General features: G+C 48.4%; 1 protein-coding gene, 1 long non-coding RNA gene and 1 pseudogene across 2 annotated transcripts in view; 2 read left to right on the top strand and 1 right to left on the bottom strand.

The window, feature by feature from the left end:
• The window catches only part of LOC123076757 (uncharacterized), an 80,317-nt gene that overhangs the window by 21,485 nt on the left and 40,741 nt on the right, over window positions 1–18,091 (bottom strand). The window lies entirely within an intron of this gene.
• Window positions 132–7,051, top strand: LOC123076759 (uncharacterized). The gene is made up of 3 exons (XR_006436261.1): window positions 132–331; window positions 6,274–6,377; window positions 6,467–7,051. It is a non-coding gene; the product is annotated as an uncharacterized lncRNA (long non-coding RNA).
• LOC123076756 (disease resistance protein RPM1-like) lies at window positions 1,525–4,738 on the top strand (annotated as a pseudogene).

Here is an 18,091-nt window from a genome sequence, read left to right as displayed (position 1 = left end):
ACATATGGGCTTATGGGCCATGGGCGGTGGAAAGAAAGCGTTGTGGGCTTATGGGCCATGGCAGTGTTGTCGCCGTCCTCTCACTCATTGGATCAAAACAGCCTAAAAAAAAGGCACCGCTCAAAAAAGAAAAAAACTCATTTGATAAGGCCTCCTCGCCGGCGGCGAGCTCGACCACTCCGGCTCCGGCGACTGAGCCTCCACTCCCCGTCTCTCTCCAGCACACATAGTCTCCGTGTCCTTCCCCTTCCCTCCCCACCAGCAGACGGCAAAGGCGCGCTTGACGGCGCTGAACTCGCACCGTTGGTCAGTCGCCAGATTTCTTCCGCCGGTAATTGCCAAATTACTTACCTTTATTATTGCCCTATCTTACGCGCGATTGACATCCTTGTCTTGATTTTGAGGTCTACAATTCCTTCGTCTTAAGTTTGAGGATACCAAAGCAGAGGGTAGGGTTTGGGGTCTGAAACTGCAACCGCTACCTTCCTGCACAATGCACAATGCACAACATTGACAAGATTAGTTCGTGCCGACAGATGGTTCTTGGTAGATGTAATCTTAGTTAGTGCCAGCCCCCAAGATGGAGTAGTAAACTAGATCTAGCTTAGCAGATCTCAAGGAAAGTAGCAGTACACTGCAATTACCATTAACTAATTGTTGCAGCATGTTAATCCATGGCACAGGCTCGTGTTTATCGTCGTTTCCCTTAAGGAAAGATCTCGGTTAGATACAGAAATTAATTACGCGGTTTGGCACTAGTTAACTAGCTACGAATTAGTCCAAGCCGTATTTATCTTGAGCACATCCACAGCAATCGGTTCTGAATTCCCCACATGGACATATATGTTGGCCAAAAGTACATATATACTTGAGAGGAGGGCGGGCACCGACATGCTAATTAATTTGCATTTTGGTGGTTGTATGCATCTTGAGATTCACAGGGTGATAAACTAGTATGCTATCATCAGGAAAGGGGATATGTATTTCTCAGCCTTGATCAGAGCTATATATCTTTTGACGCGTGAATCTGACAATAATACTTTGTGCTTGCAAAAGGGCCTAATTAACTAAGGCTAGCTGAGCTAACGGATCATGACCATCGGGGCAGGAACTTCAATTAGCTGATGAACAATATTTCGTTTAGATCCAAATCTAGCCAGTGCCACTTCACAAACTATTCATTAGTAGCAAGGAGTAAAAAGAGTAAGCAAGATGAACAGAGTCTCACCCCAATAGGTTCTCACCTGTTTAGGTGGATGATGGCTCATGAGTCTCACCCCAATAGTCATGTGCAGTTTCTTCACTGAAGCTTTGGATAGAAATTGAGATGTAAAAGATGAATCTACAGGCAAGGATTTCAATGTAATTTGATGAAACTTTCAGTTCTGTCACAGGTTTGCACTTGTGTGTGTGTGTGTGTGTGTGTTAGTTTCTTTGCTACACCATTATTATTTTTAATTAATGAATGAAGTCAGATCATTTATAAAACTAATAAAAATGAGAGGATAGGGACAGTGGTGGTGGTGGTTGGGGGGAGACGAATGTGTCCAGAAAGTCATCAGTTGGTGGGTCATGCGTACTTGCATATACAATGCCAACTTGGTTGAGTGCGCTGATTAGATTCCTGTGAGACCAGACAGTAACTTGGTCCCGAGGACTTTTCATCACATGACCACCTAACACTCTGAAGAACAGGGCAACCCAGAATACACACGCATACACCAGATCCATTTGCGTTCTCAGACGAGAACACAGATCAATCCACCATGGCGGAGGGCGTTGTAGCGTTGCTGATTGCCAAGCTTGGTTTTGCCATAGCAAAAGAGGCAGCAACCTTCGCTACGTCAGTGCTATGGAAGGAAGCATCTGCCCTCAAAGGTCTCTTCGGTGAGATCCGTGAGGCCAAGGAGGAGCTGGAGAGCATGCAGGCCTATCTACAGGGGGCGGAGCGGTTCAAGGACACCGACGAGACCACCGGCGTCTTCATCAACAAGATCAGGGGCTTTGCCTTCGAGATCGAGGATGTTGTCGATGAGTTCACCTACAAGCTGGAAGACAGGCATGGGGGATTCACTGTGAAGATGAAGAAAAGGGTCAACCACATCAAGGCATGGCGCCGTTTGACACTGAAGCTCCAGGATATCAAGGGCAGGCTTCAGGGTGCGGATAGGAGAAAGGTCCGCTACGACATGAGAGGGATTGAGAGAGAGGGTAGGAACAATGTTCAGTCAAAATCTGCTGACCATTCTCTGAATCTTGCAAGGGAAGAGGATCTTGTGGGCATTAAGGAAAACAAGGACAAGCTGATGCACTGGCTGGTGGGTGATTTGGAGGAATAGGGGAGCAAAATTGCAACTGTTTGGGGAATGGGAGGTGTGGGTAAGACCACTTTGGTTGATCATGTGTACAAGGCCGTGAAGACAAACTTCAGTATTTCTGCGTGGATAACTGTATCAAGTAGCTACCAAGTTGGAGACTTGTTAAAACAGATCGCCAGTGAGTTGGGCATTAAAGTTGATGCCACCAACGCAAACAGGAACCTGGTTGAGGTAATCTGTAGCTATCTTCAAGGTTCAGAATATTTCATAGTTCTGGATGATGTTTGGCATTTGGATGTCTGGTTTAAGATAAGGAATGCATTTCCTACAGAAGGCACTGGTCGTTTTGTCATCACCACTAGAATTCAGGAGGTAGCATTGTTGGCAACAAAAATTTGTACAATCAAATTGGAACCATTAGAAAGACATTATGCGTGGCAGTTATTTTGCAATGAAGCCTTTTGGAACAATGGGGACAAAACATGCCCAAAGGAACTAAAAGATTTGGCTCAAATGTTTTTGGATAAGTGTGGTGGCTTGCCCATTGCTATTGCTTGTGTAGGCCGCTTGTTGTCATGCAGGCATCTAACTTACTGTCAATGGGAAAGTTTATACAAGGAGCTAGAGTCGCAGCTTAGTAATAATGTGATACTCGATGTTAATATTGTTCTGAAAGTCAGCTTGCAGGACCTTCCAACGGATCTGAAGAATTGTTTTCTGCACTGCACAATATTTCCAGAGGATTATCTATTCGGAAGAAAAGGGGTAATCAGGCATTGGATCGCAGCTGGATTCATTAAAAAAACATCGAACAGAACATTGGAAGAAGTGGCAGAGGGCTACCTGAACGAACTTGTAAACAGAAGCCTACTGCAGGTTGTCAAGCGGAATTTGTGTGGCCGAGTTCGCAGGTTCCGAATGCATGACATTATCCGTGTTCTTGCCCTCGCTAAATCAGAAGAGGAATCCTTTTGCCAAGTTTACAATGGCTTAAGACCCTTTTCGACCGAGAACACGCGTCGTCTGTCAGTTCAGAGTACAAACATGGAACAACTGGCCCCATTGTTGTGTGCAACAAGTCTCCGCTCTCTGCATGTTTTCACGAATCATCTGAGTACTGATTCTCTAGAGGCTTTCCTCAAACCTTTCAACTTGCTGTCAACATTGGATCTGCAAGGAGTTCGAATCGGGAGACTACCTAAGATGGTCTTCAACTTGTTTAATCTGCGCTTTCTAGGTCTTCGACAGACCTATATTGAGCATCTCCCAAAAGAAATAGGAAGGTTACAGAACCTGGAAGTCCTTGATGCTTGCTATACTATGCTAATGGTGCTTCCCGTGGAAGTAGCCACACTTTGGAAATTGAAATACCTGTATGTGGTTACTTTAGAACCTGGAGCTGTCGAGGTGCCCAAGGGTATCGGCAATTTAACTGATTTGCTGGCCCTGCAACTTATCAAAGCTAACAGTGAGGTTCTGTGTCAGCTAGGATGTTTGACCAAACTAAGAACTTTTGGTATCACTAAAGTTAGGAGTGGTCATTGTGCAGATTTGTGTAGGGCAATCACGAAAATGGTTCATCTTGTTCATGTAACAATCTATTCAGTTGATCGAAGGGAAGTCCTGCAGCTGGAATCACTTTGCTTACCACCAACTGTATCAAAAGTTGAGATATATGCACAGCTAGACCAAAGAATTCTACCTCAGTTTATCTCATCCAGTTCAAAGCTTATTAACCTCACTGATTTACATTTGGGTTGGTCCAAATTATATGAAGACTCTTTTGCGTGCATCTTGGGTTTGCATGGCTTAGTTACACTTGTCCTTAATATGGCTTATGATGGAAAGGAGCTGAACTTCCGTGCAACGTCACTTCCAAAACTCAAATCACTAGAGATACGGGATGCTCCAAATCTCAACAGAGTTACAATTGAACAAGGTGCGATGCAAAACATTGTGAACCTAAGTCTTCTGGACTGTGAATTGAAGGATCTTCCTCATGGCATCGAGCATCTTAGAACCCTGGAGTACCTGCAGCTGCATGATATTTCTGAAGAGCTGGCACGGAAGCTTCAGCTGAATGAGGAATCAAAGGAATGTGATGAAGATTGGATGAAAATTAGCCATGTGAGACAGGTTGAGTTTCGTTAGGTGTAGTGAAGCAGAACATGGTGAGTGCAGGCAGGGGTTGCTAGTTGGAAATGCAGAGGTTTTTTATAGCACGCTGTACTTTCAGTTTGAAATGGTGAAGCACGCACGCACAGTTGTCCTTTAGTGTTTTGATCTTTGTTGGGCATGCCAAAAGCACGCACGCACGGATGTAATATGTTCCTTTTTTTTTCTACCATTAACAAACATGTCTGTGAATGCTACAGTGTAATTTACTTTCTTGTATGAACTTATTTCTACGCTGTTGGTCATCTATCTTTATCTTGTTATGAGTTGATGTCATGTGTGCAGCACGGACAGCTTCCATTTTACTGTCATCTCCTTTCAACCATTTAAACCCAGTTCCCAATCCAAGTTTTTGTAAATTCAAATTGCAGTTAACAGTTCCATTAACCGAATATGTGCGCCTGATTGTACAATTATAGGTTCTTAGATGTCTAGAATTCCTTCCATGTGTTTGCTTCCTTCGGTTCTGAAAAATCAGAAATGTGAGTTGATATGGCATCCAGCCTGTTGATCCTTCTGAAAAATTAATCATCATTCAGCTCCCAGGTGGATGTAGGCACATCCTTTGAGTTGCAGAGAATATATGGAATTAAAAAAAATTGAGGAAAAATGGCAGGTGCTCTGCCTTTGCATTAAAGATTAGGACTGTACAAGAGGAAAACACAAAGGAGAAAGAGAGGGGGGAGCAAAGGAAAAACGAAAAAGCAGTCACCCCGGGCGCTGCCTGTACATGGATGTTCGGCTAAGGTTCTGCTACAGTCGGCCGGATGAGCTGCAGATCATTGATAACACCATCAACTACAGAGTCTGGGCAAGAGGCCATGCTTGTGAAGATGCGTCTGTCGAATGATCCATCTAAAACAAAACTTAGGTCCTCTGACCAATTAATTCCCTGTATAGGCGTTCTTGTTGGCAGGAACATGGCTTTTCTTTCATGTTGGCATCTAATGTGTGCCGCGGAAACCATGTCAGAATGCTATTTAGTCAGGCTATTGCAACAACAAATTGATGATTTGGCATAATAACATGCTGCTGTTTTTGTCTGTAGGCTGTCAAAAGGGCTGGGCTATGGTTCCTGATACTGAACCCAAAGAGACTGAAGCGACATCATAGCATAGATTGAAGCGAAGGAGTCAGTTCCTTCCGCCTCGCCTTAGCACCCTAATCCTAGAACAGATCTAGCCCGCCGCAATGCCATGTAATGTTGTGCCGCTGGAGACATGTCAGAATGCTCCCATTTAGTCAGGCTACTGCAACAACATATTGATGATTTAGCATGATGACATGTCACAGTTTTTTCCTCTGTAGGCTGTCAAAAGGGTTGTCCCGGATTGCAGGTTACAGACACGGTATCTGACTCGCTTTACCGTTCAGTTTGCAGAAACGCCTTGTACATTCAAAAGGTCTGTCAAAAGGGCTCTGCAGTCTGCACTCTGTTCTCCCCTCACCCGGTTTTATGAGTATCTCATCTCCATGTGTATGCACCACCGCCACAACATTTGGCAGTCGCCACATTTATCCCTGTGTTCCTACAAGTCCCTTGCTTCCATTTTAGTGATCGGCCATTCCCAGGACCATGCTGTCATGTTCCCTGTCTTTGTTGTTCCTTTCTCCTGTACAGTCTGTTGTAGCCCGCAATCACACTCTCTTTGGTTTATCCATTGATGTACTTCTCAAACACAGGTCCATGTGGAGAACTAAAACGCCCGCGTGCCTGTGGACTTTATCTTTTGTTATTAATATGCAAACTCGGTGACAGTAATTTTTGTGCTTGCTTCAGATGTTGTATTCATTGGTGCCACAGGAGCATTAGTGCATGATCCTCTTCCCCTGCCTCCCTCTTTGAGAGATCATGGGGGTACAACCGCACGCCTGTATCCTCAGGTTCTCGAGGACTGATGCTTGTACCATGCGTACCTCCACAGATTCTGCGTGCACAATGGTGATCTTTACCCTGATTGTGATGTCTACAGGCTGTGCTTGGAGCAGGAGAACAGCTTGAAGCCCGAGTCCCCCACGACGAGATCAGCCTGAGAAGGTTGCCCTGCTGGTTCGGAAGGTTGCCCTGCTGGTTCAGAAGGTTGCCCTGCTGGGCATTACAAAGGAGGCCCGCACCATGGTTCAGAACCTGAGGAAAGGGTATCACCACTACTACGAGGCTTACCTGAACAGAGAGATCCGGTTCTTCGCCTGGGATGTTTTGACAGAGAAACTGGATGGGTTTGTCGCTCTTGATGATGAGGTTGCGAGCTATATATGGTGCTCACGATGATTTTAGGCCACATTTTGTTGCTCAGCTTGAAGCAGATGCAGAGCACTGTCGCTGAGGCAACAACCTTGTAGAGTCCGAGGAGGCATCAGGGATTGAAAACACTGAAAAGAATCAGCAGGAGGAAGGAAAGGTGCATCATACGCTCCCACCGGGACCGGGGGACGACGAAAACAGAGAAATTGGATGATGCCATGAAGTAGGATCCTGGATCAGGGAAGATGGACAGTGACTTCATTCCTTTTTTTTAATTGAGAAATCCTTCATTCCTTATTTCCATATATGATATTCACTTGCATCTTTCATACAATATACTGTATCCACCGAGAACTCTGTTTTTTTTTCCTGATGCATTCCCTGTATAGCCTTCTTGTTGGTGGTAACATTGATTTTTCTTTTGCTAGGAACTCATGAGTATGCGATGTTGTGCCGTTGAAACCATGCCAGGATGCTATGTGGCATTTCCTATTTCGTCAGGCTATCGCAACAACGTAGTGATGATCTGGCATAAATGACAAGTTACTACTTCCTCCGTCCCGTAATATTTGATACTACACTAGAGTAAAAAAACATTTTTATATTATGGGACGGAGGAGTATATTTTTTCTCTGTAAGCTGTTAAAAGGGCTGGATTTTGGTTCCTGATACTGAACAGGGGTAGTGTTATGGCCGGTTTAGCTAGGCCCACCGGGCAATCTTAGCCCACAAGTTATCTTAGGTTAATTCTTATGCAAATTATTTTAGGTTAATTCTTATGTAAGTTATCTAGGTTACAAATATAGGCTGTAAGACTCTTTTTAGAATTAAGCAATAAGAATATTATTATCCCTATTACCCGGCTCCCAAAGGAGCCGGAACCCTAGCCGCCGCCGCCATCTCCCTCCAACGCGACGGCGCCCAGCCGCCGGCGAGCCCGATCATCGCCCCATCCTACTCCATCCTTCCCTTACAACCTACGGAGCAGATCCGGTAGGATCCCTGGTTCTACCAATTTGGTATCCAGAGACTCGAGTTCGATCATGTCGTCATCAACACCCACGCCTCCGCTGCCCATCATCACCACCGCCCCAATGACCACTGCCGGGTCCCCAACGCCGCCGGCCCCGATCACCTCCGCGCCGCCGGCCCCCGTCACTTCCGCGCCGCCGACAACCTCCGTCTTCACGCCGGAGGAGATGACCAGCACCCTGCGGGACCTCGTGACGGCCCTCCAGGGCATCTCCCTGTACTTGGCCGGCCCGCACACCACCCCGCCGGCTGCGCCCCCCGCCTACAGCCACCCGGCGACGCACTGGCCGATCCAGAATGCGTCGGGCCCGAGCGGGACGCCCCTGCTGCCGTTCCAGGCGGGCTACACCGGCGGGCCCCCGCCGCTGCTGCACTTGCCCTGGTACTCGGTACCCGCGGCGATCGCCGGGGCCCATCCGTCGCTCCAGCTGCCGCCCACCCCAGCGCCGTCCTGGCCGCAGTGCCCCGCGCCGGTTCTCGCGGCGCCACCCGCGCCTCCCTCGCCCGCCCCAGCGCCGCAGTGGCCGCACTGGCCCGCGCCGGTCCAGCTCCCACCGCCGCCGGTCAGCTCCGGACTGGGCCAGTCTACACCGGGAGGACTTCCGATCCAGCAGGTCCGGTTTCCGCCGTCACCATCCCCGATCCCGGCCTGGCTAACCGGGACGTCGCCACCGCCAGTTTACACAGAGGCCGGGGACCCACCGGTACCCACGCTGCAGTCTGGGGCCTCGTCCGGCTCCGCGGGGGCCTACGACGGCCTCCCCACCGTTGACCGGGCACTGTCATCATCACTGCTCTGCACCGCCGAGCCGGTCGGCCATGGCGCGCCGACCCAGACGCCGCCACGGTTCGCCAAGATCGATTTCGCCACTTATGACGGCACGGAGGACCCGCTTAACTGGCTCAACCAGTGTGAGCAGTTTTTCCGTGGCCAGCGCACGCTCGCGTCGGAGCGCACTTGGCTGGCATCCTACCACCTCCGCGGTGCAGCCCAGACCTGGTACTATGCCCTCGAGCAGGACGAGGGCCGCATGCCCCCTTGGGAGCGCTTCCGTGAGCTCTGCCTCCTTCGCTTTGGGCCACCGATTCGCGGGAGCCGCCTGGCGGAGCTCGGCCGCCTTCCCTTCACCTCCACGGTGCAGGACTTCGCCGACCGTTTCCAGGCCCTGGCATGCCATGCGTCGGGAGTGACGGCGCAGCAGCGGGCCGACCTCTTTGTCGGTGGACTTCCGGATCATATCCGCGTGGACGTGGAGCTTCGGGGACCCAAGGATCTCCAGTCGGCCATGTACTACGCCCGCGCGTTCGAGCGCCGCGCGGTGGCCATCCAGCAGGAATCACTGTCCCGGGCCACTGGGTCGCTACCCGGGCCGGATTCCGCGCAGGGTCGGCCTGCGCAGGCTTCTGCGGCACCCCTCGCCGCGCCCGTTCCGCCGGCTCAACTCAGCCGAGCTACTCGAGCGTCGCCGCCAAGGGTTGTGCTTCAACTGCGACGAGCCCTACACGCCCGGCCATGCCTGCCCGTGACTCTTCTACTTGGAGGTTGCAGACTACATTCCGGAGGACGCCGTCGCCGCCGACCTGGCCGCCCCAGCTGTCGAGAAGGTGTTTGACGAAAAAATAACACGCTATTTCGACGTTATAGCGTCGCTATATTATTACTCCTTCCGTCCGGAAATACTTTCCGAAGAATGGATGTATCTAGATGTATTTTAGTTCTAGATACATCCGTTTGTATCCATTTCTATGGCAAGTATTTTCAGATGGAGGGAGTATATATATGGAAGGGCCACGTTACGTTTTAGCTAATTTGCTCGCAATGCCGCTATTTGCGTTATAGCACACTATTTTAACGCTAAGCAAAATACGTTGTAGCGTTTTAGCATGTACCACACAGTAACCCATCAGACATCGCCACATCACATCGGCCCAACTCACACTCACTCTCCTAGACGCAAACACAACACATACAACCTATCCTAGCCAATTCGTCATCATTTCCCACCAGCTGGTGACGGAGGGCAGCGTCGACGGAGCCATCACCAATTCGTCACCTATCCTAGCCAATTGTCACCGTGATCCTCTACAGTAAAACAATAAGTTGTCCATTTAAGATGTGAAAGTAAAGCAATACAAATTTAGAGAGACCCGAAGGCTCAGCTTCTACATTCCGGAGGACGCCGTCGCCGCCGACCTGGCCGCCCCAGCTGTCGAGAAGGTGTTTGACGCTGGTTGATCGCCTGGAGGAATTCCGCAAGCGCTTCCCCACCTTACAGCTCAAGGACGAGTTGTTTGTGCAGGCGGGGAGAAATGTTATGGCCGGTTTAGCTAGGCCCACCGGGCAATCTTAGCCCACAAGTTATCTTAGGTTAATTCTTATGCAAGTTATCTTAGGTTAATTCTTATGTAAGTTATCTAGGTTATAAATATAGGCTGTAAGACTCTTTTTGAAATTAAGCAATAAGAATATTATTATCCCTATTGCCCGGCTCCCAGAGGAGCCGGAACCCTAGCCGCCTCTAACCCTAGCCGCCGCCGCCATCTCCCTCCGACGCGACGGCGCCCAGCCGCCGGCACGCCCGATCATCGCCCCGTCCTACTCCATCCTTCCCCTACAACCTACGGAGTAGGTTCGGTAGGATCCCCGGTTCTACCAGGTAGAGACATGGTGCAGGGTTAGAGATGTGGCTTAGCTGTTCCTGATTGCAGGGTTACAGACATGTTTTCTGACCCACTTCACCGTTCAGTTTGCAGCGACTTTGCCTAGCAGGAATGTTTCTTCCATTTACAGTGTATTGTCATCGGTAAGCTGCGGTGGTGATCGGGTACCACGAAGCGCAAGTTCCTTTGGTCAATGGCTTTGAGAAGTACATATTTCTTTATGCCGGTAGCAACACATGGCATGGTAGTTGACTTGTGGAGTATTGCTCTTCGAACAGGTAGCAAGTGATGTTTGAGTCTCACTCATGGTGTCTCTGGAGATGCGCACGGATGGCGTCCTGGACATTGGGGATTGCTTCAACCTGTAAGTATGGACGCTGATCACAAATTCCTACCTTGATGCTTCAGTTCCCTTTGCCTTGAGAGAAGTGTCTGGTGCTGGTTTCAGAATTAAGCATCATTCAGGTGAACTTATGAAGTGTCTTGTGTCTGATGCGAACAGGTTAATGAAGCTAAAAGTTTGTTGATCCTTCTGTAAAATTAAGCATCATTCAGGTCCCATAGATGTAGGCGCATCCTTTGAGTTGCAGAATATAAGCAATTAATTCACTGGCAACTATGGAATTGCCCATCGGGACCTTTGTTTCCGTCTGATGTATTCCTTGTATAGTATTTGCTAATAACTCATTAGTATCGGATGTTGTGCCGCGGAGACCATGTCAGAACGATGTGTAGTAGCATTTCCTATTTGGTCATGCCATTGCAGCAACATAGTGATGATCTGGCATAATAACATGTTACTAGTATTTTTTTCCTCCATAAGGTATCAAAAGGGTTCCTGATATTGAACGGGGAATACATGGCTAGCTGTCCCTGATTGCAGGTTTCTGACTCACTTCACCCTTCAGTTTGCAGAGACTGTTGTCTAGCAGGAATGATTCTTCCAGTTACAGTGCATTGTCATCAGATCTCGTCATTTCATCGGTACGCTGCGGTGGTGATCGGGTGCCACGAAGCGCAAGTTCCTTTGGTCAATGACTTTGAGAAGTGAATATGTCTTGATGCCGGTAGCAACACATGGTACTGGACTTGTGGAGTATTGCTTCTCATGGTGTTTTTGGAAAAGCGCACGGATGGAGTCCAGGACATTGGCTATTGCTTCAACCTGCAGGTATGGACCCTGATCACAACTTCCTACCTTGATGCTTAATTTCTTGTCTGCAGCTTGGCTCCAACTCTGTCGTAGTGCGGCCCTGTTTGCTGTTCTTGTGTTTTTGTTCTCCTTGTTTTTGCTATATTTTTCTTCTTTGGCGTTGGCTACAAGACTACTTGGTATACCCTTGGTTTCAGGTAAATGAAAATCGGTTTCCTCCAAAAAAAAGGTAAGTAAAATCGGCAGGCAGGCATCCCGACATGTGACGGCATGGTTGCTGCCATTGGCTTCACGCCGGCAACACAGTTGTGCCTCTTATTATCGATTCTAAAAGATGTTAACTTGATAACTGAAAGACCATGCGTCTGCCAATTTCTCAATAAGGAAAGAGGTTAACTAGATGATATAAGTGAAATGTGTTGCGTATTTCTTCCAAATAATATGTGTTATGTATATTACTACTGAATAAATTTGCATCATGAGATTTTGAATTTCATTCCCTATATGTCGCCTCCAAGACCATTTTGCTCTTGTGGTGTTCATTCAGCGAGGACCAGAACATATGGATAAAATAGTAATGTTATTGAGCGGGGAATTTCGAAACCGGTGTTATCAAAGAAAGAGAATGATTTATTCAGCGACATACCTATAGAACTCCGAACGGTTAGGTGGAACTATAGGGTATTGGATTGGGATCACACATATATAACTCAATTTCAATAGTAGTAATAGTACTATGGAATAACTCGCCGTGATTTGCAATTTTGGCGGTGGTGTCGCCGTGGTAGCCAAATAGGAATATGGTTGGCCTTTCAAGGTATTTGATTTAATTGGCTGGTCATTAGAGAGATTAGTTGGTTAGTAACTACAGGGTTAGTTGGTTGATAGCTATAGCCAAGCCTTGTTTACGCATGACCACACATGAAAATTCACTGTGCTTTAAATTTTCTAGCTAGTCTGTAGCTCTTGGATTGGATCCTTCCAAAAGCTTTTATTCCTTTAAGGTTGGTTGCTACATTGTTGTTTGCTATTTTCCTTTCTCTCTTACCATTAATTTGATATAGTTTTCATCCATGTTTTCCACAATATTTACGATTATCAAGTAATTAGTTAAGCCATTCAATTTCTCAAGACCACGAAGAATTAAGAAGACACGGAGATATGCCGTGTTCTTGTTTATTCGATTTCAAAAACTAATTTGATGCTTTTGATAATTGGCCCCGGAAATAGAAATGTATATATTCACCATCGATGGCAGTTTCCTGATTTAGCATCTAACCTGAAAAATGATGCCCACTGGCCTTCCTTTTCACCTTTTTCTGCCAAGACCAGAAGAATAATCCACATCATCTCTGGAACCAAAGGTTGGCTAGCATGACCTTGCGAGCTCCCTGTCAAGACTTAATCGTCACTTGCCCCGCAAGGAAAAACGGGGCCAAACAGGATACGGTGGCTAATCACAGGACCCATCTAGCTAGCTAGTAGCTGCTGATCTGATATGTAACTTCTGTTCAACTCAAAAATTAAGCAGCAGACAACTAATTTCACCTGTTTGTAGCTAGCTAGTTAGTGGCTATAGTGTGTTGAGCAATGCTGGTTAACCTGTGCTTAGGAAGCGGGTTGGCGCGCGAACCCTTGAGTAGGTTACTGTTGAAAAGAGTATTATATTTTCCGTTTCTATGGCAAAATGAATCGGTTCAGGTGTAATTGTGTGAAAATCATTTCTCAAACATGCCTCCGATCCATAGTAGCTAAATTCCATAGGATATTTAATATTAATAAATCTAAAACCGAAGTGTTGAATACAAACATTTAAAAAGTGACAGATTGATTTCATCTGAGATCATCTAACAATTACTAATGACTACTGTCAACCTTGGATGCATGATGTATCAAAATGCACAAACTACTAACAAAGTTCATGGCCGCCAGAATAGTCAAAACATTTTTAGATTTGCAAAAGTTAGAATATATGCATATATAAAAACCTCAGTTCAATGCATGCATGACATCGGGTAAGACCACCGTAATAGAAATAGATGGATCATCCAATGTTATATGGATGCTTGGATATTTTTTTTAAAGAAAAACTGCAGGAGACATCCTGGAGTATAAAAAAGGTAAACGTAAGAGATGGCACACATGGCAAGGGAAATAGGAAAACAACATAGGCATGATAATAAACAATAATCTATGGTGATAATCGCTGGGAGATGATTCAGAAAAGCAAAAGGATGACCAACAGCTGGTTGGTAGAAAAATTAGTTTGGTGAAAAGGATAATGTTATTATTTGAAGAAAAAGGTTGTAAGAGACAACTGTTATTAAGTAGTATTTAATAAGATAATTTAGTTGTGCCAACGAAATAACGTATACATGACAAATATCTATATCATGGTTGTGAGGGTATGAGAGAGAGGATGTTTGGCCGACTTTAGATACTATATAAGATATTTAAAATGCAACGATCAAGCAACATAGGCAATGAGAGACCAATGAGCTGACGCAAAAAAATCATAGTTAAAGTATATGATTCACTTTTTCAATCTGAAAGAGGTACTTGCACACTATGAGTTCTAGCCGCGCAAATGCGCGGGACACACTACTAGTTTTACAACAAAAATGCAGTACAGTTTTGTACTGAATTTATCCATGAACGTTTTGCACACAGTGACCATCATCATGAACCAGACATATGAATACTAAATATCAACCAATGCACATAGTACTTTTATTACCAGGTAGAGAGATAGCCCAAAACAGAACATATATAACTTGCAAGAAGGAAATCATCCATAATTATCAGGGAGAGATATAGCCAAAACAAGTTCATTTGTCTTCCAAGTGCACAAATGAGCTAAGTGCACAAACTCACATCAATTTTACTTCACCTAACAAATGAGCTAACAAATTCAGTACAGAATTTCAGATAACATGTTTAGTGCAGAAATTCAGTTAACATATTCTGCGCACACATTCAGTTAACAGGTTAAGTGCTCTAATTTAGTTAAAGCCGCGGCAGATAACAAATTCAGTTAAGTAGTCTGTGAAGTCCCAATAAAACAGATAATTATCATTTTCAGTTAACAATCTCAGTCACATAATGTGCAACATATTCAGTTAACTTAATTTGCAGACATATTCAGTGTATACAGTCTCACAAAAATTCAGTAAACATCTGTTGTTCTGATCTTACTTTTTCAGACATAAAAGTTGCCTCGTTCTTAACCCCCAGAAAACCCCTAGCTTGAAATGCCAAATAGGGGGAACTAGACCCTGCAAATCTAATGCGTACGGTAAAGATTATTTACTCAGTACGCGTACGTGATGAATCAAGTGGAGAGAAAGGAGACAAAGGGAGTCAATCGTACGTGATCGGAGCACCAAACAGGAATCCTACCTCGGCTTGTGTCGCCACAGAAAAGAAAGCAGGTAACAGAGGAGAGAAAGGAGACAAAGGGGATAAGAGAATAACCATACAACGGCGTTGATTCACCCAGATGCCGACGACACGGGTCCTCCATCTCCTCCTACGACGGCGGCCGCCGTGACGAACCGCCTCCTTCGCCTCCACCTTAGAACGATCGGGAGTCAGCGCAAATAAAATTAATTCTAGGAGGGTCTATGTAAAAAAGTCACGCGCGCGTCGCACCGAAACGGCGTTGGTCGCTGACAGTGGACCCGCACATGCCACGTTAGCGGCGGATACGGACGCGTTCGAACAGAGTGACCGTACTTGCACCAAATGACAAGTTTGATGACCCAAAGACCGTATTTTGAAAGATCTAGCCCAAACTACACGTCCAACGCAAGTTTAGTGACTCCGAGTGATATTGCCGCTAAACCTTAGCTAGCCTGGTCATGAAGTACTATGGACAGAAGTCAAGGGTAGCTAGCTAGGATATGTCATGTGTGTATAGAAGCGTTAGGCTGAACACGTGTACAGCATGCACGTAGGCGCTCACTCCAGTTTTCATGGTCAAATTCTAACCATATATTTTTCCTCGTCGATATGGTCTGTTATGGTTTTTTCTATTCTTTTAAAAACACAGTACAGAGCAAACGCGATCTTGCGGATCACATCTTGCCTGATGAGTGTGTGGTTCTCGCCCTGTGAAGGTAAGAGCATCTCCAGCCGTTGGCATCCCCATGAGGCGTTTTTTTCGCCGCTTGGGGGCTGCCGGCGAGAATTTAAGCCTGGGATTGAAATTTCTTTCAGTCGTTGGCCCCCCAGGCAGCAACGAGCCGTCGGAGCAGCGCCAAGCGCAGGAACGGTGCGAGATGCGATCACCGGCCAGCCGTTTCCGGCCACGACTGGTCGCGCGGGTGGGTTCGCTGGAACGCCCGTAGTGTGGCGCGTCCAGCAGTGGTCGTTGCAGCCGCCGACGTGGGGTGTAGTGACGGCAACGACGGGCGGAGCGGCGGCCGTGTTGCGGGTAGCTAGCGACCCAACGGAGCAACGAGGCAGCATCAGTAGAGCACCCGGAGCACGACGGGCAGCTGTGCATGGCGGGATGAGCTCGGCATCAAGCAGAGCATCGGCCATGGCGGACGGCAGCGCTCGGTGCTCGCAGGGACGACGGTTACGGCATGAAATCAAGCGAGAGGACGGAGGGAAACGAAGAGAAGCTCACGGCGGGCCTGCAGGGGTGGTCAGCGAGCTCGGGAAGGCACGGACGACGACATAACGGCGATGGCGATCTCGGGTGCCAGAGGGTGAAGAAGACGACGCCGAGGACGAAGCAGAGCTTCCCGGCTCACTTGGCGCGGTGAGGAGGAAGAGTAGGTCGAGGCGGGTCTCTGGGATGCGTCGGGGAGGCGAGGCGGTGGCTGTGGCCGCAGCAGTGCACAACGGCGCTCTCAGACACGCTCGGGTTCGAGAGAGAGAGAGAGAGAGAGAGAGAGAGAGAGAGAGAGAGAGAGCGCAGAGGAGAGGGAAGAGAGAGCTGCGAGGGGAAGGCTGAGGCAGACGAGGAGGACCTTGGAGGCGGCCATGAGGAAGAGCACCGACGCCCAGTGCCCCCGTCGCGGCCAGCAACGCCAGGAGGAGCGGCCGCCTCACCGGAACGTGCGCACATGGCGGACCCGCGCACCGCCGCGGTCTCCGAGCTCGACCATTGACACTCCGTCCTCGTGCCCTGCATGCCCGGTGTTCCAGTCGCGGCGGCGCTCGCGGCGTGCGGCCGAGTCGAGGCCAGCAGGGGCGGGGATGAGCGTGAGGAGCGGTCGGCAGTGATCTGCTGGGTGATGACAAGCAGGCCGGCCTCGACGAGCTTCGGCGCGAGCGCGAGTACCTCCGGCGACGAGGCTGAGGCGGCCGTGACAGGCGGCGGGGAGGGAGAGAGAGGAGAGAGCTTTGTCTGCGTGGAGGGAGAGGAAGAGGAGGGATCACGTGGGTCAGGAAAAATGAGTGGACAGGGGAGAGGTGCTGGCCCACAAAATGGCGATTTAGGACCCCAGGAGCCCCCCGGTGCGCTGGGTGTGGCATGGGGCCGCCGGCGCTAACTTTTGCTTTTGCCGGCGAAAAATAGCGACTTGGGGGGATGAGTGGGGCGTTTTTTGCCCGCCGGCGCTCAAAAAGTGGCCTGGGGGCGCTTCTTGGGGGCGCTAGTGGAGATGCTCTAAGGTCGGTTGTGGCTCGGGTGGTGCCTGCGGGCATTGAGGTCCCTCTCCTCGCGGGTGTGATGATCGTTGGTGTTGGTCGGGACCCCGTTTCTCTATCGGGCAGATCAGCATCGATAACCACGAACTTGGCGTCGTGCGAGCATGTCGGGCGACGGCTGTCAGTAGTCACGGGATTGTGTCTCCCCCGATCTACAGGGACTGGCCGGAGATGCATTCGTGGGCGCCTTAGTGTCAACCCAGACTCTGTGGCTGATTCCGAGCTAGGAGTGAAAGGAGATGCCTTTTACTCATCCTATTGCAATGGGTGCACCGTGATGTGGGAGGTGGGTAGTATCTCGGATATGGATACCATGATAGCAGCCTTGGATGGCGGTCTGCATGGTTGGCTCTTTGGTGGCCACCATGGCGGCGGTGATGGCTTTCCCTCTTGGTCATGTGTGCGACGAGGGGGGGGGGGGACCAGCGGGTAGCTCGAGCGCACTATGTGTCACTTGAAGTGGCGATGCTCCGATACAGATTTGGATATTTGAACTCGTCGCGCTTGTTCTGGAGACCTTGCGGTGCCATGGGGAGTTCCTGAGGAAAAACTCCATACTTTGTTGCCGGCGATGGCGATGCTCACGGGCGCCGCTCTCTTCTTGCAGACGTCATCGTGGTTCTCCTCTCCTTGTTTGGGTTCCGTGTGAAAATATTTGACCGATTGTGGACTCGGCAGTCACAACGCCTAGCGCCGTTCTCCCTCCTAGGGGTGTTGTCGTGGAGCTTAGGTGTTATAGGCCGTAGCATGGTGTTATACTTAGTTTCTTCTTGTGCTCTCTTTTGATAGTGTAGTCGTGTGCATCCCGCGTGACCCGGTTATCATTGGATCGACGTTGTATGAGGG

The sequence above is a fragment of the Triticum aestivum genome, chromosome 3D (genome assembly GCF_018294505.1).
Source record: "Triticum aestivum cultivar Chinese Spring chromosome 3D, IWGSC CS RefSeq v2.1, whole genome shotgun sequence".
Taxonomy (NCBI): domain Eukaryota; kingdom Viridiplantae; phylum Streptophyta; class Magnoliopsida; order Poales; family Poaceae; genus Triticum; species Triticum aestivum.
Note: the sequence above shows the minus strand (reverse complement) of the source record. Positions and strands in the feature narration are given on the sequence as shown.